At 40.9% G+C, this 23,656-nt stretch overlaps 1 protein-coding gene across 1 annotated transcript in view; it reads right to left on the reverse strand.

Moving 5' to 3' along the window:
- The window catches only part of LOC112267143 (cadherin-22-like), a 278,383-nt gene extending 261,122 nt beyond the window's left edge, over positions 1-17,261 (reverse strand). The window contains exon 1 of the mRNA XM_024445273.2: positions 16,976-17,261. The gene's annotated coding sequence lies outside the window, so the exon portion shown is untranslated. The remainder of the gene's footprint in view (positions 1-16,975) is intronic.
- Between the last annotated feature and the right edge of the window lie 6,395 nt (positions 17,262-23,656).

Raw genomic sequence — 23,656 nt, forward strand, 5'->3', positions numbered from 1 at the left:
GCTCTGGCTAAGCCACTCAAGGACATTCATAGACTTGTCCAGAAGCCACTCCTGTGTTGTCTTGGCTGTTTGCTTAGGGTCATTGGCCTGATGGAAGGTAAACCTTCGCCCCAGTCTGAGGTTCTAAGTACTCTGGAGCAGGTCTTCATCAAGGATCTCTCTGTATTTTTCCCTCGATCCTGACTAGCTTCCCAGTCCCTGCCGCTGAAAAACATCCCCACAGAATGATGCCGCCACCACCATACCTCACGATAGGGATGGTGCTAGGTTTCTTTATTTTTTGCAAATGGATTAAAAGTTCAAAACAGAAATTAATTGTTTAAGTATTCAGACCCTTTGCTATGAGACTCGAAATTGAGCTAAGGTGCAGCCTGTTTCCATTGATCATCCTTGAGATGTTTCTACAACTTGATTGGAGTCCACTTGTGGGCGGCAGGGTAGCCTAGTGGTTAGAGCGTTGGACTAGTAACCGGAAGGTTGCAAATTCAAACCCCCGAGCTGACAAGGTACAAATCTGTCGTTCTGCCCCTGAACAGGCAGTTAACCCACTGTTCCTAGGCCGTCATTGAAAATAAGAATTTGTTCTTAACTGACTTGCCTAGTTAAATACAGGTAAAATAAAAAATGTAATTGATTGGACATGATTTGAAAAGGCACACACCTGTCTATATAAGGCCCCACAGTTTACAGCACATGTCAGAGCAAAAACCAAGCCAAGGAATTGTCAGTAGAAGCTCTGAGACCGGATTGTGTCAAGGCACAGATCTGCAGAAGAATACTGAAACATTTCTGCAGCATTGAAGGTCCCCAAGAACACAGTGGACTCCATCATTCTTAAATGGAAGAAGTTTGGAATCACCAAGACTCTTCCTAGAGCTGGCCACCCGGCCAAACTAAGCAATCAGGGAAGAACGGCCTTGATCAGGGGGGTGACCAAAAACCCGATGGTCACTCTGACAGAGCTTCAGAGTTCCTCTGTGGAGATGGGAGAACCTTCCAGAAGGACAACTACCTCTGCAGCACCTTTATGGTAGAGTGGCCAGACAGAAGCCATTCCTCAGTAAAAGGCACATGATAGGCCGCTTGGAGTTTGCCAAAAGGCACCTAAAGGACTCATACCATGAGAAACAAGATTCTCTGGTCTGATGAAACCAAGATTGAAATCTTTGGTCTGAATGTCAAGCAACACGTCTGGAGGAAACCTGGCACCATCCCTACGGTGCCAAGCTTGTAGCGTCATACCCAAGAAGACTCGAGGCTGCAATGCTGCCAAAAGTGCTTCAACAAAGTACTGAGTAAAGGGCCTGAATACCTATTTCAATGTGATTTTTCAGTTTTTATTTTTTAGAAATTAGCGACATTTCAAAAAAACTGTTTTTGCTTTATCAAATGGGGTATTGTGTGTAGATTGATAAAGGGATAAATGATATAATCCATTTTAGAATAAGGCTGTAATGTAACAAAATTAGGAAAAAGTCAAGGGGTCTGGATACTTTCCGAATGCACTGTATATTGGTTTGAAGTATATGATCATATATTGCTTTTCTGTATGTAGTGGCTCAGGTGGCTGAGATCCTTGACGATCATCTTGGCCTTCCTGTACCACATGGTGCTGTAGATATCCTGGAGGGAAACCAGTGAGCTCTCTGCGGTTGTGGACGTTGCAATTGCCGTACCAGGAGAGAGCACACATTGGAGAGAGGAGATTGAGACAGTTTGACGGATTAAGGTAGAAACAGCTATTTAATTTGATCATAAATGTACACTACTACTATTGAGAAAAAAAATACAATAAAATGTATGTATTAGAGCAGTTATTTCATTTTATTCACGGTCTTCATCCATGATCGTCGGTTACCACGTTTGTAACATTTCTACATGTCGTTTTGCATTATTCAAGGGTGTTAACTTCTGTGCAGCATGAGTGATTGGGGAGCTAAAATGATGCAGCCCAGATTCCCAGTGAGTGCAGTGGTTCCCCGGGAACGGCTAGAGCTAGCAATGAGTAAGTGGAGCAGGCATGGAGCAGGCACGGTATAGACAACGCAAGACACATTTGACAGAAGTACGGAAAGTACCAACATTTTTAGCACCGAACCGTTTTTCATGTTCTATTATCGAAAAAGTACTGAAGTTTCAGTATAACATGCAACACTGAACTAATGTCACTGGCTAAAAAAAAAATCACTGGCACCCTAGCGACCAATAAAATAAAAAAAAAGGTTTTGCACTGCCAAGTCAAAGGGTCGCAAATTAGAATGTTTTGGTCGCAGTCTCGAAACCTGACTTTCACTACAACACACAGTTATACCCCATGATAAGTAAATTCCATCTTGGTCATGACAGAGTACAAATCACACAAATCGCAGTAATTATATGTGTAGATGCAGACAGGAAGCAAGGAAGTGTTGTGGTGTCTGTCGTACTGTGTGTTTTGTCCTATATTTTTGATGTATTTTTCATCCCAGCCCCCGTCCCCGCAGGAGGCCTTTTACCTTTTGGTAGGCCGTCATTGTAAATAAGAATTTTTTCTTAACTAACTTGCCTAGTTAAATAAAGATTCAATTAAAAATAATATATACTGTATATATAACATTTTGGAAATCTGTCCTCCCCATATTGTGCAGTACTTTTGACTAGGGCCCATATGACTCTAGTCAACACTCAGTTTGGAGAGAACACCCGCAGCCCACCAGAGGCATTCCTTTTCAAAGCCATGTTGCACTGAGCAGCTTCCTAACCCTGTTCGCTGTGCTACTCAGATGCTCTAGTTTACTTGCCTCCCAGAGTTCTGGGGCTGAACAGAAGCATTCTGCGCTCGGTCCCACGCAGCAGGGCCCAGTCTGATTCAGCCTCTTTCTCTTCTCTCTCCACTCTCTCCCACACCTCCACCACAGTGGGTGGGGAGAGAAAAACACACACGCACACTCCAAGTCTCTCCCTCTGTCACTCCCTCTGTCTCTCGCTCCATTTCTATCTCTCACACACACACTCACTCTCTTTGATTCTCTTTCTATCCTTATCTCTCACACACACTCACTGGTTTTTCATACTAGTGCATGAACTACTGTAAATATAAAACCTGTAGCCATCTAATGTTGAGGTGTTCAAATTCCTGTGTTGCCCATCTTGATTAGAGACATAGCAATCTGTATTGAAATATAATTTAAATGGTAGGCTCTCTTACTCTTCTGTGGACTGGCATAACTTGTAGCACATTACAACACATACAGGGGAAATCCAATAGTCTATGACGTTTAATCAAATCTTCATTGATACTGTATGTGCCTACGCTAAGCATATTTCGATAGGATATTAAAAATATGAAGTTTTGCCTGAGACATTTGTGTTATCAGGTTGTAAGACCTTGAGCTTGCACTGAATGGCTGCTGAGAGACATGCAAAAACATTGGCCAAAGTATCATCAAAAAACTGCAACTCGATGTGCTGTGGGGCTTTCTTTTCGAATAGACTTCTGAGATTGAATGGGGGGAAAGCAATGCATTTGTGTAGGGCCAGAGCAGAACTCCTCACAAATTGTGCTTTTGTCTAAACCTCCATATGTCATGACCGTGACTCAATATGACACCTTAACGGTCATTAGGTAGAAAAACGATGGTCGGAGCTGGGCAGACCCTGGGCAGGGCAAATGTTGCCGGTTGTTACAGGAGACAAAAAGATCTCTTTCAGAGACAGACAGAGAGGGAGACAGGGGAAAGGGGAAGTGATAGAAGGAACGAGAGAGACAAAGAGAGTGAGAGAGATAGAGGTATGAGGACCACGGGGGCTGTATAAAGATCTGATATACAGTAAAGCTGTACGAGAGAGACTATTTCTAGCCTGAAAGCTGAAACATCACTGTATCTGCCGAGCTGGTCAACCGCACCGGACATCAACATTGCCTTTATAAATAACAACATTGTACTGTGCAATCAATTGTGTAGTACTTCAAGAAATCCCTCAGGAATGAGTAATAATTCTATACTATCCATTACCCGTCTGAGTGGGGGACTTGGCAACTTTAGGTGGTGTGATCAAGTCTGTTAGTACGGCATTGATTGATTCTTGTCTGTAATCTGTGATGAGAGCCATTGATCATGCCCTTAGAGCAAGCAGCAACGATCAGCTAGGCAAATAATAGCACAGACATAGAAAGAGAAATGCATCGTCTTACAGGAGAAAGGTTCCAAGCCAAGTCAGACAACAAAAAAACACCATGAGAGCTAGGTTCCGGGTTCGTAGCGTTCTAGGCCGAGACGCTCCAAACACATCTCCCGAGAAGTTTCTATCTCCATCATCTTCAAAACACACCATGCATCCTAGTCGTTGTCTCTCTGGTCTGCAATGAAAACTCGTAAAAATGGTCATTCTAAAGAGACTTCCTGCTGTATTTGCGGCACAAGCAGTGCTTCAGTGGTCAGGCGAGAGGACTGGAGTTGGAGATGGATGCGATTTGACCAGCAGCTACCCAGACAGTCTACATAGGCAACCAGAGGCCAAAGCAGGCGTGACTCTCGCTCCAGTGGCACAGCACAGGGCTAGCATTAGGCCCAAGGTCTCAGCCTAACAGCAAGCCTTCTACTTTATCTATCCACTATCTGTTTCCAGGCAAACCCCAGGCTGAATGGGCTGTATGACCACCTCAGAATGTGTGAATGAGTGAGTCTGTGCATACCTGGGGGTCCTATGAACCCACCACTACTGTTGAAATAGACTTTATGACCATCCCAGAATGTGCCACCAATGCATAATTCAGAAACTTAAACTGTGAAACCTTATGCAGTTTTGTACCATGGGGGCTTACGAGGCTTTTCGAAATTCTGAAACTATGGTACTTGATTTTCATGTGCCTGAATCCAGACATTGTGACAAACTAATCATTGCAATTTGCAATTGCTTTCCTAAGTAAAGCTAACAGGCCTTTGATTTATTAACTCACCCTGAAATTAGAATCATATCAAACAGATACCACATTTTAAAACAGCTATTTGCCAAATAACCACTTTTTATGACAAATAGACACCGGAACACCTTTGTCCTAAGTGTTCTTTATCATAAACAGTTACAGATGAAAATACTAGCAAAGTGAGACAAGCAAAGCGTCAATTTTCAATCTGCTGCTCTCTCTGACAAATGCCAAATGCCAAATGTCCTCCACAAAAGCTAAATTGCTCTGGAAACACACAGCTTGGTGATAATCATAGAAAATTCACACGACATCCTATTGAAACGATCAGAATAAACACAATGGCAAAATCATGTTATTTTGTTGATGCTTTCAGCATCATTCTATCATTCTAGCACTTACGAGCACTTCAGAGAGATTCCATGAGAGCTAGGTTCCGGGTTCTGGGTCTTGGCAAAATGGCCTCAGTGCTGCTATTACAAAGATGCAAAGTTGCCAGTTTGCGCCATTACATTCTTTCATTTACAATTATGTTTCTGACCATGAAAATTCAGCACATCTTACTAAACGACGGGGGCTAGCAATGTAATATGACCATTATGTGTTTGATTTGGTTATATGTTAATAGGATAGACAACAATATAGACGTCAAAATGTTGATTTCAAAACATGCACATAGTGCATAGTGTTATTGAGCATAATGGCATCACCTGGATGTGTGTGTAACAAAAGTTCAACATTCACTTTCTGCTACCATGTCTGTCAATGCCTACAGTTTTACTCATACGTTCGATAACGCACTGCAACTGCAACGCAATGCTGCAAGACAAAACGCAGCATTCCATTGGAAATGAATATACTTCCGGTGTCCCAAAATGCAATGGCACTATCAGTGTGCTTGAGGCGTAAGGCTATAACCCAGAGAGCGTGAAGCATACGAGCCGATCACCCACTGGTCCCGGGCCAGAGACACTGGAGCAGATGTGGAGCAGTGTGGAGTACTGAAGATGAACTAACCGATGCACGGAGCCCAGAACAACTAACAACCTAATAGTCTCCACTCCAGTCATTAATCCTCTCTCGTTTGTAACCCGTCTGTCATCTTTACAACCCCAGCGGCTACATCAATCAGTCCCCCCCTTTTCTTCCTTTCATCTCCCCCACCTCCCTCCTCCACTGGCTGAGGTTTATACCCATGATTGGTAAATGGTAATCAATGTCCCACAACGGTGAACTGCTTCATCGCAACAATTTATCCCAGGGTTGGTTGGGTGTCTAGGATCGGCTAAGAGGCTGCCCCCAGAGAAGCCAGATATGCATTCAAGGGAGGTACATAAATAACAATAAATCAATAAGGGTTTCATTTGACCCTTGAAATGTACATACTACTTACAGCAGTCCTAAGCTATAATAGAATATGACAGTGTCAGATGTAATAGACAACATCAATTTGTCTCGACTTGGGAGCCCATTGCTCGCAAATACTGTGTCGCATTTTACATCACATTATGATGTCACCTGATTTATCCTCGTACAGTCACTACTGGTATTGGAAATAATCTAATTTAATATCTAGATAATACCATGACAAGTGAGCTGTATACATTCTTCCCAGTGGCAACCCGTCATTCAAGCCAGGTGAGAGCCCCTTCTGTTTTGAGACCCACCTGTTTAGCTTGTTGCCTGTTTTGCATGTTATTTTGGCATTAACACGTGTCACTTATCAGTTTGCAAACAGTGTAAAAAAAAAAAGGTTAATAAAGCCTTATACAAACATGGTCTCTTTTTTGCTGAATTGAGTAAGGCAGCTCCAAAATGCAGGTGTTTCAGCCTAGCTCAGGGCTTTCTTTGGTGATGGGGCAGCCAGCGGAAAATACGGAGCGCAGGGGTTGGTCATATTCTGTAATTGGCTTAGTGTTCTGTCACTAATAGGGACACTACATCACCGCAAAATCTACGGGTAGAGCCCCTTGGGTGCTGCCATAGAGTTACATTAGAAGTGCCCATCCAAGAAGGCTCAAGGTCATTGGCCACAGATAAAACACATTCAAATCACATTATATCTACCTTATCTTTGATTGGACTGATTATGTCAACATCATACTTTCAAAATCTTAGCTAGCAAGCAGTTATCATGAATCTAGTCACAATATACTGGCAAATCATTTTCAATCCTTGTTTTAAGAAGGTAAATTATCGCTCATCGGCCATAAACATGACACAAGTTGGAATAAAGAGATATGTATACTGTAGCTAAGAAAGTAATACTAAGTGTATGTTGTTTAGTAAGCTGTTAGTAGCCCATGTGCCTCATCCTAATAATTTGGTCCCTTTCCTCCTCATAATTTAGCCTACTGTTCTGACTTGGTGGTGCACATGTAGCCTATAGCCTGTGTCGTGTCTTTGGCTATGCCCGGATTAAGTGATATGACATGCTATTCTATAAATGATTTTATCTGTTTTATCTAGTTTTGTCCCATGGAATAAATGTTGTGGATCTTTATGTTTTTCCTCATAATCCTGGACTATCGGACCACCATTTATTATGTTTGCAATTGCAACAAATAATCTGCTCAGACCCCAACCAAGGAACATCAAAAGTCGTGCTATAAATTCACAGACAACACAAAGATTCCTTGATGTCCTTCCAGATTCCCTCTGTCTACCCAAGGAGGCCAGAGGACAACAATCAGTTAACCACCTAACTGAGGAACTCAATTTAACCTTGCACAATACCCTAGATGCAGTTGCACCCCTAAAAACTAAAAACATTTCTCATAAGAAACTAGCTCCCTGGTACACAGAAAATACCTGAGCTCTGAAGCAAGCTTCCAGAAAATTGGAACGGAAATGGTGCCACACCAAACTGGAAGTCTTCCGACTAGCTTGGAAAGACCGTACCGTGCAGTACCGAAGAGCCCTTACTGCTGCTCGATCATCCTATTTTTCTAACTTAATTGAGGAAAATAAGAACAATCCGAAATTCCTTTTTGATACTGTCGCAAAGCTAACTAAAAAGCAGCATTCCCCAAGAGAGGATGGCTTTCACTTTAGCAGTGATAAATTCATGAACTTCTTTGAGGAAAAGATCATGATTATTAGAAAGCAAATTTCGGACTCCTCTTTAAATCTGCGTATTCCTTCAAAGCTGAGTTGTCCTGAGCCAGGACCTAGGATCAAGAGAGACGCTCAAGTGTTTTAGTACTATATCTCTCGACACAATGATTAAAATAATCATGGCCTCTAAACCTTCAAGCTGCATACTGGACCCTATTCCAACTAAACTACTGAAAGAGCTGCTTCCTGTGCTTGGCCCTCCTATGTTGAACATAATAAACGTCTCTCTATCCACCGGATGTGTACCAAACTCACTAAAAGTGGCAGTAATAAAGCCTCTCTTGAAAAAGCCAAACCTTGACCCAGAAAATATAAAAAACTATCGGCCTATATTGAATCTTCCATTCCTCTCAAAATTTTTAGAAAAGGCTGTTGCGCAGCAACTCACTGCCTTCCCGAAGACAAACAATGTATACGAAATGCTTCAGTCTGGTTTTAGACCCCATCATAGCACTGAGACTGCACTTGTGAAGGTGGTAAATTACCTTTTAATGGCATCAGACCGAGGCTCTGCATCTGTCCTCGTGCTCCTAGACCTTAGTGCTGCTTTGATACCATTGATCACCACATTCTTTTGGAGAGATTGGAAACCCAAATTGGTCTACACGGACAAGTTCTGGCCTGGTTTAGATCTGATCTGTCGGAAAGATATCAGTTTGTCTCTGTGAATGGTTTGTCCTCTGACAAATCAACTGTAAATTTCGGTGTTCCTCAAGGTTCCGCTTTAGGACCACTATTGTTTTCACTATATATTTTACCTCTTGGATGTCATTCGAAAACATAATGTTAACTTTCACTGCTATGCGGATGACACACAGCTGTACATTTCAATGAAACATGGTGAAGCCCCAAAATTGCCCTCGCTAGAAGCATGTGTTTCAGACATAAGGAAGTGGATGGCTGCAAACTTTCTACTTTTAAACTCGGACAAAACAGAGATGCTTGTTTTAGGTCCCAAGAAACAAAGATCTTCTGTTGAATCTGACAATTAATCTTAATGGTTGTACAGTTGTCTCAAATAAAACTGTGAAGGACCTCGGCGTTACTCTGGACCCTGAACATATCAAGACCATTTCAAGGACAGCTTTTTTCCATCTACGTAACATTGCAAAAATCCAAAAATTATGCAGAAAAATTAATCCATGCTTTTGTCACTTCTAGGTTAGACTACTGCAATGCTCTACTTTCCGGCTACCCGGATAAAGCACTAAATAAACTTCAGTTAGTGCTAAATACGGCTGCTAGAATCCTGACTAGAACCAAAAAATTTGATCATATTACTCCAGTGCTAGCCTCCCTACACTGGCTTCCTGTCAAAGCAAGGGCTGATTTCAAGGTTTTACTGCTAACCTACAAAGCACTACATGGGCTTGCTCCTACCTATCTCTCTGATTTGGTCCTGCCGTACATACATACGGTCACAAGACGCAGGCCTCCTAATTGTCCCTAGAATTTCTAAGCAAACAGCTGGAGGCAGGGCTTTCTCCTATAGAGCTCCATTTTTATGGAACGGTCTGCCTACCCATGTCAGAGACGCAAACTCGGTCTCAACCTTTAAGTCTTTACTGATGACTCATCTCTTCAGTGGGTCATATGTTTGAGTGTAGTCTGGTCCAGGAGTGGAAGGTGAACGGAAAGGCTCTGGAGCAACGAACCGCCCTTGCTGTCTCTGCCTGGCCAGTTCCCCTCTTTCGTGCTGCTGCTCCAGTTTCAACTGTTCTGCCTTATTATTATTGGACCATGCTGGTCATTTATGAACATTTGAACATCTTGGCCATGTTCTGTTATAAACTCCACCCGGCACAGCCAGAAGAGGACTGGCCACCCCACATAGCCTGGTTCCTCTCTAGGTTTCTTCCTAGTTTTTGGCCTTTCTAGGGAGTTTTTCCTAGCCACCGTGCTTCTACACCTGCATTGCTTGCTGTTTGAGGTTTTAGGCTGGGTTTCTGTACAGCACTTTGAGATATCAGCTGATGTACGAAGGGCTATATAAATAAATTTGATTTGATTATCAATATTATTATTATGAACACATTATCATAAAGGAAAATGTCCTTAGCGGATGGAACAGATATGACGGCTGGTTACACAAAGAAAGGGGGTTGGGTTTGAGAGAAAAAGAGCGGGAAGAAAAAGTAACAAAGGAAGAAACAATGCTATCGTAAATACAGTATCTTATGCATTCTAAATAACCACCCATTTGAAAAAGGAAAATGCAATAAATACAGTATTTACTCTGAACTGCCCTTCGATAGATTGGTCGTAGATAGAAGGCTGGGTTGTCCAGCATGGATTTCTTGTCCTCTGAAGAATGTCTAGTGGTGATCTGGAGCGTGGTAGAATGGATACTCTCCGTCCTCTACAAGCCCACGTTTACAGCTGCTTTAGTTAGGTTGGCTTTAGTTCTGTTGGTGATCTTGTCCTTTTAACGCAGGGACTGCAAGTCCTCACGTCCTTGGAACAGAAAGTTACATTTTCGTAAAGGGGCTTATATAGGGTTGGGAGGGAGAGCCGTGTTTCATAGTATACAACCAATGTCTGTTCACATGAGCAGGGCCACTGAGTTGAGCATAGTTCACTCATGAAAACCAATTCTCTCATTTAGAAGCTAAAATTACATTTAAACATTTAAATTGCACAACAATTCCATGTGAATCTGATAACTAGAATGTGTAGACTTTCCAAGATACAGTTTATGTCGTCCTATCATCAGTTATGTCTCAGACAACAACGTATCCTACATCATATTCATTAAGTACCAACGTATATTTTCAACTGGTTGGATTACCAAAATATGGTTCCGTTTCCCATCTTTTGATGTTACCAAAGGCTTTCCAGAGTCCCTCTCTAGAATAGAGAGTGAGAAAAAGGGAAAGGTATTTATGGGGGTCATAAACCTCCCCCAACAGGCCAACGTCATGACACCTGTTTAAGAGAAATGTAATCATTGAATATTGTAAGAGCTTTCATTGTCTGCTTATAAGCCCCCTTTATTTATCCGACGGTTCAGACTTTGGGTACATGGCAAATACTGTAAGAACGGCACATGTTCTGAATTGCTGAACAAATAGTTATATTGACTACGTCCGTCCTAGCTCACTCATTGATGTCTTAATCAAAATTACGGATTGACTCTTATCCGTTCGTCGTCCCCTTATGACATAGTTTGTACATCTCAATTGTCAGTAGAAACCACACTTGTTTAAGCAAGTAAGGCATATCAGCTGACTTGTTTTTTTTAAAGGCAGTTAATGAGGCTGAATTATGCAGGCCAGAAAAGGCTCCGCTGGTAGCCAGGTGTAGCAGTGGTACAGATTCACTCCATGGTGCTAAACATAATTTATACAAGCCCAAACAGTTTGTGGGCACCGTTTGTCACCGTTACAGTGCAAATAATATATTGCTTAGTGTTGTGTTGTGCTCTTTAGTGGCTATGCTGGCATGCATCAAAATATTTTTGGGGGAGTTTGCCACACCAAGATTTACATGCTAAAATCGCCACTGATTCTTCCTACTTCCCAAGTTACCAGTATGTGATTCTATCAATTAAGAATCTTGGCAAACTATGTGCTTGGAATACTAATAGCTTTGAATAAGCAGACACAGCTTGAAGTAAACTTTGCAACACTGAGATTCGGGATAAACATGTATTGTTTCCATGAAGTAAACATGTGTTATTAGCATGCGGAAAAGACCATTTACGTACCCTACATGCATACACAGTGAAGCAATATTCATGTCCTCTTAATATAGAGCCATTCTTAAAAAACACCCCTTCGTGCACCCTCGTCGTAAAGTGTTACCTATAGTTACTAAAACCCAGGCACGCAACATTCACATGCCCCCCCCCAACCCCAAACATTCTGAAATTATATTTTGTCCCCCCCAGCTTTATCATTGGAATGTGACTAATCGAGGAAACAATGTGCTTTAGGACAATGTGGACTCCTCCTTGCGGTCGGGTAGGCTGTTTGGTTTAGAGGTTGACCGATTAATCGGCATGGCCAATTAATTAGGGACGATTTCAAGTTTTATGGCCGATTACATTGCACTCCACAAGGAGACTGCGTGGCAGGCTGACCACCTGTTACGCAAGTGCAGCAAGGAGCAACGGTAAGGTGCTATCTAGCATTAAACGTATCTTATAAAAAACAATCAATCTTAACATAATCACCAGTTAACTACACATGGTTGATGATATTACTACTTTAACTAGTTTGTCCTGCATTGCAAATAATCAATGAGGTGCCTGTTAATTTATCATCGAATCACAGCCTACTTCGCCAAACGGGTGATGTTTTAAAAAGCACATTCTCAAAAAAGCACTGTCGTTGCACCAATGTACCTAACCATAAACATCAATGCCTTTCTTAAAAGCAAATCACAAGTATATTTTTTAAAACCTGCATATTTAGTTAAAAGAAATTAATGTTAGCAGGCCATATTAACGAGGGAAAATGTGTCACTTCCCTTGCGTTCTGTGCAAGCAGAGTCGGTGTATATGCAGCAGTTTGGCCGCCTGGCTCGTTCCGAACTGTGTGAAGACCATTTCTTCCGAACAAAGACCATAATTAATTTGCCAGAATTGTACAGAATTATGACATAAGATTGAAGGTTTTGCAATGTAACAGCAATATTTAGAGTTATGGATGCCACCCGTTCTATAAAATACGTAACGGTTTTGTTTTCTAAATGATTGTTTCTGGATTTGACCATATTAACCTAAGGCCCATATTTCTGTGTGTTTATTATATTATAATTAAGTATATGATTTGATATTTGATAGAGCAGTCTGACTGAGCGGTGGTAGAGAGCAGCAGGCTCTTAAGCATTCATTCAAACAGCACTTTCCAGTGTGTGCCAGCACTGTTTATGACTTCAAGCCTATCAACTCCCGAGATTAGGCTGGCAATACTATAGTGCCTATAAGAACATCCAATAGTCAAATGTATATGAAATACAAATGGGAAATAGAGAAATAGTCCTGTAGTTCCTATAATAACTACAACCTAACATTTCCTAACTGGGAATATTGAAGGCTCATGTTAAAAGGAACCACCAGCTTTCATATGTTCTCATGTTCTGAGCAAGGAACTTAAACGTTAGCTTTCTTACATGGCACATATTGCACTTTTACTTTCTCCATCACTGTTTTTGCATTATTTAAACCAAATTGAACAGGTTTCGTTATTTATTTATCTATTATATTAAGTTAAAATAAAAGTGTTCATGCAGTATCGTTGTCAATAATTGTCATTATTACAAATGTATATATAAAAATCGGCTGATTAATCGTATCAGTGTTGAGAAATCTGAATCAGTCGACCTCTAGTTTGGAGTGTTTATCCGAATGGATTAAAAATATATATAGTATTCAGACCCATTGACTTGATCCAAAATTTGTTACGTTATAGCCTTATAAATTATAAAACTGCTTAAATCGTTTTTCCCCCTCATCAACCTACACACAATATCCCATAATGGCAAAGCAAAAACTGTTTTTTAGACATTTTTGCAGATTTTTTGATTTAAAAGAAATATATAACATTTACATAAGTATTCAAACCCTTTACTCAGTACTTTGTTGAAGAGCTTTTGGCAGCGATTACAGCCTCGAGTCTTGTTGGGTATGACGCCAAGCTTGGCACAACTGTATTTGGGGAGTTTCTCCCATTCTTCTCTGCAGAACATCTTAAGCTCTGTTAGGTTGGATGGGGAGCGTTGCTGCACAGCTATTTTCAGGTCTCTCCAGAGATGTTAGATCGGGTTCAAGTCTGAGCTCTGGCTAGGCCACTCAAGGACATTCAGAGATGTGTCCCTTACTTTGTCTTGGCTGTGTGCTCGTTGTCTTGTTGGAAGGTGAACCTTCGCCCCAGTCGGAGGTCCTGAGCGATCTGGAGCAGATTTTCATCAAGGATCTCTCTTTACTTTGCTCTCTTCATCTTTGCCTCGATCCTGACTAGTCCCGCAGTCCCAGCCATTGAAAATCATCCACACAGCATGAGGCGGCCACCACCAAGCTTCACCGTAGGAATGTTGCCAGGTTTCCTCCAGACGTGATGCTTGGCATACAGGCCAAAGAGTTCAATATTGGTTTCGTCAGACCAAAGAATCTTGTTTCTCATGGTCTGAGAGTCTTTATGTGACTTTTGGCAAACTCCAAGCGGGCTGTCATGTGTCTTTTACTGAGGAGTGGCTTCTGTCTGGTCACTCTATCATAAAGGCCAGATTGGTGGAGTGCTGCAGAGATGGTTGAACTTCTGAAAGGATCTCCCATCTCCACAGAGGAACTCTAGAGCTCTGTCAGAGTGACCATCGGGTTCTTGGTCACCTCCCTGACCAAGGCCATTCTCCCATGATTGCTCAGTTTAGCCGGGCAGCCAGCTTTAGGAAAAGTCTTGGTGGTTCCAAACTTCTTCCATTTAAGAATGATGAAGGCCACTGTCTTCTTGGGGACCTTCAATGCAGAAGTGTTTTGGTAACCTTCTGTGCATCGACACAATCCTGTCTCGGCGCTCTGTGAACAATTACTTCGACCTCATGGCTTGGTTGTTGCTCTGATATACACTGTCAACTGTGGGACCTTATATAGACAGGTGTGTGCCTTTCCAAATCATGTCCAATCAATTGAATTTTCCACAGGTGGACTCCAATCAAGTTGTAGATACATCTAAAGGATGATCAATGGAAACGGGATGCACCTGAGCTCAATTTCGAGTCTCATAGCAAATGGTCTGAATACTTATGTAAATAATGTATTTCTGTTTTAAATTTTTAATACAGTAGCAACATTAAAAAAATGTTTTTGCTTTGCCATTATGGGGTATTGTGTGTAGATTGATGAAAAAAAATCTATTTTAGAATAAGGCTGTAATGTAACAAAATAGGGAAAAAGTCAAGGGGTCTGAATACTTTCCGAAGGCACTGTATATATGTCCCTCTCCCTTCTAAAACCAAAGTTGCGCCCCTGCTAAAACCGATTCACCACCTTTGAGAGTCTGCTGATTATTGTTGTGGATCAACATCTAATTGTATTAATACAGCCATTGATTGGATGGTGAGAGAAAGTTCCGGCTTAATGGTAGCCTAAAAGTGAAAACTAGCAGCCCCCAAAAGCTCTCAAGGATTCAACTCAAACACTTCTGACCTCCAGCAAGGTCAGAAACTAATAACCCGATTTAAAACGTACATAGCCCCCCACCCCCCTCCCTCCCTTCCCATCACAAATCAGACTCTAATACCTCTACATTGGTCCCTCTTATTGGAAGCAGGCTGTATTTCATTGGGAGAGTAAGGGCATAGGGGCCTATTCACGATCAATGGTAAGCTGTAAAATAAATGGTTTGGTCAATGAAAGGTCAAGAACAATGCAAGATAATAAATAATTGGGCTGCACACACCAAGCAGCCAATACTTGACTTGCATCAGAGATAAGAGTCTGTGAAAACTAGTTGATACAGTTAGTTGATACATTGAGACAAATCAGCATTTACCCCAAGGAAAATGCAAAACATTGCAAAGTAGGTCATAAACATTATGAGTCTGAATGACCAGCTCTGGAGTGGTTGACACAATAAATCTCCATGCAACACAGTACTTTTCTGAAGGATATGTAAGCACATTCATGGACCAATGGAATTGTGGTGTAGGCCTACAGATTATGAAAGGATTCAGGATTCAATCAATGCTTTCTTGATTGATTTCTAACTATCCAGAGTTATACAGCATATGTTGGATGCACTTGGCAATAGAAAGGCCAAAATTGAATATAAAACTCATAATTTATGACTGAGTAGGTATATATAAAACATCCTCTGATGTATGCTATAGAAGAGTCACATGGTAAACCATAAGATATAGTCTAACTAATACAAATGGTCCCAGTTTTGGGTGAAATTTCAAACAAAGAAACGCAGATAGCAAATAACCGAGATGTGTTGTTTTACACATCAAATATTCCATCACATTATAACTCGAGGTATACTCATACTACTACCACTACAACTACTACTAATAATATTAATACATTGTGAATATGCTGCTTTGGCGGGTAGCCATGCAACGGGTAGCCTAATGCACACGTCCAATTTCCATGCACACAGGAGTCCGCGCATCAAGTGTCAACTCCACTCGTTTTCAGGATGTGAGAAATTCGCCAACAAACAATTCCAATTCCAAATAATTTCTAGACAATAACACATATGCTGTGAACTAACAGTCGCTCCATAAAGTGTGTATAATTTCGTTCTCTCCCCTTGCCTAGCGCAAATAAAAATCTGCAGTGCATATCCTTATTGGGTTTGAAGTCGATAGGCTATCAATCTATACAATAATGTAATCACATAGGCTACCGTAGGACTACTATGCAATAGTGATTTTGTCGCAATGCCCTAGCTCATTTCCCAAAGTAAAGTGGCATTTGAACTATTTTTTATTTTACTTTTATTCCCCGAAATCCATGCGCAATCATTGAGCTCGAGAACAAATAGCCTATACATATTGCGCAACACATTACGCTTTTTTAAATTTAAACATATACACATTTGAGAATATCTTCAGACATAATTATGTTTTAAACAAGCAGCGAACAAGTTCACTGTAAAACCGATGATTCAGATAATGAAGACCGAACATTTTACACGGTCAATATTTCACTTGAGATATCTATCCGCCTTCATCAGTGTAGCAAATAGCAACAAGTTCAGCCTTTGATTGAATTGTATCGTTAATAACGCATAACTAATTAGATGATATCCATGATAACTTTCCAGGTCGGTTAACTCTGGTCGGTCGACATAGGAAACTCTCCAATTTAGAATTTTAGTTCCCCTCTTTTCCCTTGACTACAGAGACATTGAGGAAGGAAAAGAGCTCGTACTGAAGTTGCTCTTATACAGACGGTTATAAATGTCCAAAATAAATGCAAAAGTAGACCAAACATTATGTTCCTACCTTTTTACGTGGGAAAATGTCAAAGCAGACTCGGGTAGCAAGTTGGGAGAGACTGTTCCTTTTTATCCGACTTGTGTTTTTCGAAAATATATGATCCCCTATGAGGAGCAGTCCTAGCAGGAGCAGCGCGGACAGTCTGAAGCGCTCTCTTCTCTGCCACCACGTTGGTATCTAAGTGCCCTTTTCGAGAGAACAGAAAAAAAAGCCTCTTGCGGCGATGGAGAGAACTTGACAATTAAAGTGAGAGAGGAAGAGAGAGAGTGTTGAAAGAGAAATTGTGAGAATAAGCCTTGCCGCATCATATAAACCATTGATTCTTGTTTTTTTTAAATACACCCCCCCCAGCATATCAAATGACGTAGTGGGTTGGTGTAACGGACGTGGTTCGATGAAACAACGATTTATTTATGATGAGTAGGCTTTGATTGCCCATGGTGCATATAAACCTAGAACACTAAAGACAAAAAAGTAAAGTATTTGTCATTATTTGATTTTAGGGAATCATACAACTGAGAGGCATGGCTCGGAACCAGACAAGTGTGGTGTGCTAGAAAAACATTCCCAAAATTGGAGAGGCTAAATGATAGTTAGCTATCTAGAAGTTATCTTTCAGTTAATGTAAGAGACAGCCCTGCTGGCTATACAAGTTCAAATCGGTGGTAAATGTGTGTTGCACTAATGGGGAAAACGAATTTATATAATACATGACAGTATGGACTCAAGCAGCTAGCTACATTTTACATTAAATAAACATAGTTACTGTTAACAATAGGGGAAGGTTTTGTCAGAGATGATTGATGGGAGATTGAGCCAATGACTATCTGGACTTTCTCCCAAATTTCTATTGGTTTTGGGACTATCTCCTGACTTTACTATGAGATTAACAAAAGCCATTTTTGGGAGGACAGTCTGGTGCATGAGATTACATGATGTGTTACATTGCCAGTGACCTAAAGACTTAGATTCCTGTTCTAAGGCTTTAGCTCAGCACGGTCACACATGCTAAAGGTACATCTGCAAAGAGGGATGCAGTAAGGAGCAACTCAAACATTATTCCTGATATAGAAAGTCACACAAAGGACAACTGTAAAAGCAGCAGAGACAATGGAGAGACCCTTGCAAGAATACTATCTTACAACAAAATAAGAGTCAATCAAATCATCAAATCAAATTGTATTTGTCACATGCACCTAATAGAACAGGTGTGGATTACCGTGAAGTGCTTATTTACAGTGCAAGCCCTTTCCCAATAACGCAGAGTTAAAAAGTAAGAAAAGATGAGCAAATAAAGGATGTATTCACAAAAGAACGTCTTTACAAAATCCCAGTTTATTTCAACAACATTTTCAACATATTTTGTTTTTCAAAGAAATTAAATACATGTCATTGATCTGTAGATGACTAAGATTTCCTGTGATCCAAAAGTAAAAGTACCTTTCTTTACCGTACTACTAGTGCCACCTCTCTTGCTGTACTAGATCTTTAAATATTCTGGTTATTAGAAACACTGACTAAGAAAATGTCTTGAATATTCCATTATTCTCAGCGAGGTGTTGAAACAGTGCAGTGACGAGCGGTCCAGTCTGAGGCCAGGTAGGCACTTTCTATTGAGCCCGCATCCCCCGTATGTTTCTATTGAGCCCCCATCCCCCCCCGGATCGGATGTTTACCAGTTTCGCTTTCTGCCAGGCCCAGTTCATTGCATTTCTGCTCGATTCTCTCATATAAACTATCAGTCTTGTCATTGTTGTCACTGATACCGGTATGACAGAAGTCCATATCCATCACCTTGTTCTGCAGGTCACGGAATAGCGTGTAAGTTTCATTGAAAATTCCATCATAGGCCATGGGCAAAAAGCAAACACGCGGTCTCTAAATGGCTTGGTAACTGTTCATTTTTTTTCAGCAAATGCATGTAATAGTTTCACATTCACTCATCGTTGCCACGAAATGCCAACTCCTGTTTACCTAGGTAGCATGATGTAGCATAAATGAGCAAGTTTTTTGGGGAAAATGTCATTATTCTCTTTTACCTTTGCATTGTGCTTACATACTGATGTTCAATCTCCATTGTTCATTCAATGGCAGATCTATCCGTGAGCTGCCAAATGACTTAAGAGCCATCTGGCTTTGGATGTGAGACACCGATTTCTAACACTTGTTGAGTGCTATAGGCAATTTGCTCAAGTCGCAGTAACCAGCTCTTGTCCACACGCTGTCGCTGGTGGAGAACAGCAGGCAGGGAGAGCAGGAGAGTTGGCTGCCAGCAGCACAACCACAGAGCCAGACTTTCTGTTGATACCACTCAGATTGAAATTATTATGTTCTTTTTGCCCCTTCCTTTGATGTACAGTTGAAGTCGGAAGTTTACATACACCTTAGCCAAATGCATTTAAACTCAGTTTTTCACAATTCCTGACATTTAATCTGATTAAAAATTCCCTCTCTTAGGTCAGTTAGGATCACCTCTTTATTTTAAGAATGTGAAATGTTAGAATAATAGTAGAGTGATTTATTTCAGCGTTTATTTCTTTCATCACATTCCCAGTGGCTCAGAAGTTAACATACACTCAATTAGTATTTGGTAGCATAGTCTTTAAATTGTTTAACTTGGGTCAAACGTTTCGGGTAGTCTTCCACAAGCTTCCCACAATAAGTTGGGTGAATTTTGGCCCAATTTATCCTCCTGACAGAGCTGGTGTAACTGAGTCAGGGTTGTAAGGCCTCCTTGTACGCACATGCTTTTTCAGTTCTGCCCACAAATGTTCTGAGGTCAGGACTTTGTGATGGCCACTCCAATACCTTGACTTTGCTGTCCTTAAGCCATTTTACCACAACTTTGGAAGTATGTTTGGGGTCATTGTCCATTTGGAAGACCCATTTGCAACCTGACTTCCATTTGCAACCTAACTTCCTGACTGATGTCTTGAGATGTTGCTTCAATATATCCACTTAATTTCCCCCTCATTATGCCATCTATTTTGTGAAGTGCACCAGTCCCTCCTGCAGCAAAGCACCCCCACAACATGATGCTGCCACCCCTGTGCTTCACGGGTTGGGATGGTGCTCTTCAATTGACTCAAATGATGTCAATTAGCCTATCAGAAGCTTCTAAAGCCATGACATCATTATCTGAAAATTTCCAAGCTGTTTAAAGGCTCTGTCAACTTAGTGTATGTAAACTTCTGACCCACTGGAATTGTGATACAGTGAATTATACGTATACATTTGTCTGTAAACAATTCAAAAAGGAAGCACAATGTGATGAGATCTTGAAAGAGAAAGTAGACACATTCACTCTGATATTGAAACAAGACAAGCTAAGAAAATGTAGAAGTGATGAAGTAGACTATAGAGATGGCAAGGTCTTTGCCTGGAGAAAACCAACACACAAGAATTCAGAATTACATCTGCAGAGTAGGGATCCTAGATCTGTTTCTTTCAACTTTACAAGAAGTGACGATGAGGATCACCCCAGATGCTCAGACGCCAGCTCCTCCCAATATTTTTTTTGATCAGGAAGAGGAGTAACGCAGGTTCCTCAACAAGAGAAGGAGAGGACGCAGAAGAGGCCAACACGGAGGGGGAGGAAGAAATCAAGACTATCCAACCACACGGAGCAGGACCAGAACAAGGCTGTGATCAACATTTCTGGAGAACCCCTTTCTGATGATTGCATAAGGGTATTATCTAAAGGACTGTCGTTTGCCCCACAATATTCAACTAATGAATTTAATACATAGTTTGACCTATTTAGTTTCTACAGGAATCTACATCTGAAGGCCTGGTACAAGCAAAACATCTCTCCAACTACAGACACCAGTGTCTTAGGTCAGCCAGTTTCTGTTCCCTCAAATGCCACACTAAATACATTTGCCAAGAAATTGAATTTTGATGTGGAGAATCTGTTTAAGGGTAAAATTGACTCCAACCATACACAACATAATCTTTCTGAGACAGAGCGGGATGCAGTTGAATCATTGCCCAAAAATGAATAGATTGTGGTTAAAAAAGCAGACAAAGGTGGTGCTACAGTAGTGTGGAGTAATGACAAATATGTGACAGAAGCCTACCGTCAATTAGACAATGATGAATTCTACCAATCTCTTACCTTCAACCCTACGGAGGACCTAAAAACTGAATTGAAAGGGATCCTTTTAGTAGCGCTTCCCTTCCTCCTCTTTCTACTGTCTGTAAACAATTGTTGGAAAATTGCTTGTGTCATGCACAAAGTAGATGTCGTAACCGACTTGGCAAAACTATAGTTTGTTAACAAGAAATTTGTTGAGTGGTTGAAAAACTAGTTTTAATGACTCCAACCTAAGTGTATGTAAACTTCCGACTTCAACTGTTGGTCCCTAAGATCAGGTATTGGTCTTCCATCCCTTATCCACTAGAAAATCCAACTGTTTCAGATGCAATATGTTAGCCATTCTGATCAGCTTACTTTAGCTAGCAGTAAAATTAATGTTACCGCCAATAGCCGCGATTTTCTCTTGAAAATTTGTTCATGTCCAACTCCCACATTACTGATCCAGTATTGATGGTTCATTAATGTCTTTAAATAGATTAAAATAGTCTTTGCAGCTTCTAACGACTCAAAACCCAAACTTTGAAAACATTTTACAACATGTTTTAATAATGTGCAAGCTATCAGAGGGGGTGGTTCCCTAACTACGCCATTAGCGGATAAACAGCAGAAATGGTAAAAAACACTCTCGAAAATCAACCATCGAGAGCAGGCATTGTAAAGGTTCTCTCAACTTTAGCCCTTATGTATCGCCATCAGAGATTGGCATCGGTCCAGTACCACAATGCTCAGCAGAAGCACGTGCAAGAAATAGCTGATATGAAGGGAAAGGTGGAGAGAACCGAGCAACTAATGAGAAAAGTAGGAAGTGAAAACATTCTGCTAGTTTGAAAAGGAACAATTAAAAGTAATTGCAAACACTTATGACGATGACCGAGCACAAACTCTTCAACAAAATTGTCTTCTACAGGAACAACTCGATTTAGCCAAAACTAAATACAAGGTAGTCCACTCCAACCTAGATAAATCTGTCAAGTTATCTACAAACAGGAGCGCTTAACTTGCATGCAGTTTTGATGAACTTTACTCAAAGCAATAATGTTCTAGCCGTAATGCTGCAGACCAAAGACAATCAGTAAGTGAACACAATGACTAAGGTGGATGACAAATCAGCAGAACTCATTGAAGTCGCTGACCAAATTAATGATGAGAGAACTCAGGTGATGAAGATGGAAACATTGATTTCTAAGCAAGTGGAGGAAATCTAATCACTGAATCTCTCACTCCGTACTCAAGACGTGCAAACCATGACATATAAGTATGAGGCCGAACGGACCAAGTGCGACACTCACGTGTCTAAAATCAGTCATCTAAGAGCCTAAGTGGACTCTGCTATGCAGCAGAATACCACCCTTAGGTACAATCTGGAGGAATTCCAGGACGGTCATGTGCTACAGGGTGACTACCCAACCGGAGCTCGGTACTCAAAGGAGTGAAGACGAAAGGAGGTTTCAGAATTTGCCTCCCTCATGTGTCCCTCAGTCTTCTCCTCTTTGCCATTTGGCACAGAGTAATATGCCGCCTCTTTGCAAACAAAGCCAAAACCTGGCTTCTCCTCTTGGCCTTCCGGAACCAATTTCCCCACAGGATGAAGCCAACCCTCTTGGCACGGAATGCCTTGATAAATTTGTCAAAACCTTCTGCACCTTTGACGCTGTTCCAGGTCAGCCAAACAACACTGAGACGTTACTAGCAGACATAGAGAATGCCTTGGATGGCTACCAGGACACTGTCCACTGTATGTTTGTGTAGGCTATATGTGCCCGTGCATGTGTTTGTCATATCAAATCAAATTGTATTGGTCACATACTGTACACATGGTTAGCAGATGTTATTATTGCGAGCGCAGCGAAATGCATGTGCTTCTAGTTCCGACAGTGGAGAAATATCTAACAACTAATATTTAACAGTTCCACAACAAATGCCTAATACACACAAATCTAAGTAAAGGAATGGAATAAGAATATAAGGATGAGCAATGACAGAGCAGCATAGGCTAAGATGCAATAAATAGTATAGAATACAGTACATATGAGATGAGTAATGCACGATATGTAAACATTAAAGTGGCTTTATTAAAGTGGCCAATGATTTCATGTTTGTATGTAGGCAGCGGCCTCTCTGTGCTAGTGATGGCTGTTTGAGGGATAGCCCCCTTTTTTTCAATTTTCGCCTCATCAGGTATCAGGTAGCATCAGGTAGCTCGGTCACGAAAATCAGAAAAGCAATTAAATTACTTAGCAAAATGAAAAATCAGAAAAGCAATTAAATTAATCGTTTACCTTTGATGATCTTCGGATGTTTTCACTCATGAGACTCCCAGTTACACAACAAATGTTCCTTTTGCTCCATAAAAATTATTTTTAGATCCAAAATACCTCCGTTTCTTTGTCGCATTATGTTCAGAAATCCACAGGAAAGAGCGGTCATGACAACGCAGATGAAAATTCCAAATAGTTTCCACAATGTCTACAGAAACATGTCAAATGTTTTTTATAATCATTCCTCAGGTTGTTTTTAAAATATATAATCAATATTATATCAACCGCAAATGTCTTTCACAGTAGGAGAGGGAAAAGCAATACCTAGCC

Source organism: Oncorhynchus tshawytscha, linkage group LG02 (genome assembly GCF_018296145.1).
Source record: "Oncorhynchus tshawytscha isolate Ot180627B linkage group LG02, Otsh_v2.0, whole genome shotgun sequence".
NCBI classification, from domain to species: Eukaryota; Metazoa; Chordata; class Actinopteri; order Salmoniformes; family Salmonidae; genus Oncorhynchus; species Oncorhynchus tshawytscha.